Source organism: Sciurus carolinensis, chromosome 4 (assembly GCF_902686445.1).
Source record: "Sciurus carolinensis chromosome 4, mSciCar1.2, whole genome shotgun sequence".
Taxonomy (NCBI): domain Eukaryota; kingdom Metazoa; phylum Chordata; class Mammalia; order Rodentia; family Sciuridae; genus Sciurus; species Sciurus carolinensis.
Genome location: NC_062216.1, coordinates 105,929,212 through 105,930,949, shown reverse-complemented (window position 1 = coordinate 105,930,949; position 1,738 = coordinate 105,929,212). Strand labels below are relative to the sequence as shown.

Below are 1,738 nucleotides of genomic sequence, written 5' to 3'. Positions count from 1 at the left end.
TAGTAAGACCTGGATAATAAGTAAAGGACTTCCTAAACATCTTACATTCCACAAGCATCAGTACACAGAGAGTTCTTGAATGTTGAGTAGGAGATGAAGACCAAGTGAAGCCTTTCCCACATTCTCTACATTCATAGAACATTTTTCATCTGTGAGCTTGCATGGGTACAATACCTTTGGAATGAGAAAAAGCTTTCGCACATCCTGAAAATCACATAGCCAATTTCCACCATTCTCTAAGGTATGAGAAGGAAAGGTAATCCTTTCTCACAGTCATGGCATTTATGTGATTTCTCCTTACTGTGGGTTTTCTTGTAAGCCAAATGTGGATTTTGGCTGAAGACTGTTTCACATTGACAGGAAGTTTTTATGCAATATTAATTTTCTTGTGCAGAGTAAAGGTTTAATGTTTCATGAAGGCTTTTTCATGCTGAGCGTAATCAGAGTAAGTTCTCCTGCAAGTCCTAATTTATGAGTATTGCTCAAGGCTTTTTCAAATTGTCTAAACAGTTCCTTCCCCATGTGGTTTCTCCCCATTTCCACCATATTGGATGTTTTTCCTTACAGAGTTTACTGCTGAGGTGCTGACAATTTGGTATTAACACAAACCTCCTAGTCTTGGAGAACTTTCTCCACTGTCCTTAGCTCTTCTCTTTGTACCACCAACTCCATCTGGACTCTCACGGTTCTCCAGCATCACGTGTCTGTAGAGGTTTCTCTGGTTTTGGTCCAGCAAAGTTCGCTCCTCCTGAATGAAGTCCATAACCACATGCTCAAAGGACACTGAGTCCTGAGAATAACTTGTTAACCCCTGAGCCACCATCCTTTCCTCTTTAGATTTTGCCTCACGAAGACAGAAATTGTCTTGAAGATCACATGGAGAAAGATCAATGACTGGCATCCAGGGAGTCTAATGATGAAATCTGCCTGTACATCTCCTTCCCAAAACCTCTTCAAAACAGTGTCTCACTGTAGTGGATGGGTTAATCTCAACTTGTCTTGATTAAGTAATAATGGAATCTTTCCTCGTACCATGAATCATTAAGCAACAGGAATTATCCTCTGTCATCATCATTCGTTAGTAACTTTTTGAAACACCAACTGCCATTTTGGTGAGGCCAGGAGGAAGCCAGGGTTGGAGTCACCATGGCCCAGATGGCAAGGATGCTTTTCCTTCTGAAAAAGGGACACAGAATTTGTTCTGGAGGTTTCAGAAATGGGGAGCCACACTGCATGGTAAAACCACGCTGACTCGCTTGGTCCTGGGGACTCACACTCAGAGTGAGTGTTGTTCCGGGAGGTACAACTGGTCTGAACTCTCAGAGTAGGAACTACAGCTCAGGAACACTGTTTTAGTCAGCTTTTTCACTGCTGTGACTAAAAGATCTGACCAGAACAATTGTAGAAGAGGATGAATTTATTTGGAGGCTCAAGGTTTCAGATGTCTCAGTCCATAGGCAGCTGGCTCCATTCATTCCTCAGGGCTTGAGGTGAGTCTGAACATCATGGCAGAACAGTGTGGCCAAAGGAGGCAGCTCATATAATGATCAGAAATCAGAAAGAGAATCTCCAGGTACAGAATATATTCCCCAAAGCTATGCCCCCAATGCCCACCTCCTCCAGTCACACCCTACCTGTTTTCATTTACAACTCAGTTAATCACCATCAGGGGATTAATCCACTGATTGGATTAAGGCACACATAACTCAACATTTCTGCTCTAAATCTTCTTGCATTG

The 1,738-nt window shown here is 42.5% G+C and overlaps 1 pseudogene; it reads right to left on the bottom strand.

Moving 5' to 3' along the window:
* Nucleotides 1-411: 411 nt before the first annotated feature.
* LOC124982859 (zinc finger protein 559-like) lies at nucleotides 412-901 on the bottom strand (annotated as a pseudogene).
* Nucleotides 902-1,738: the final 837 nt, after the last annotated feature.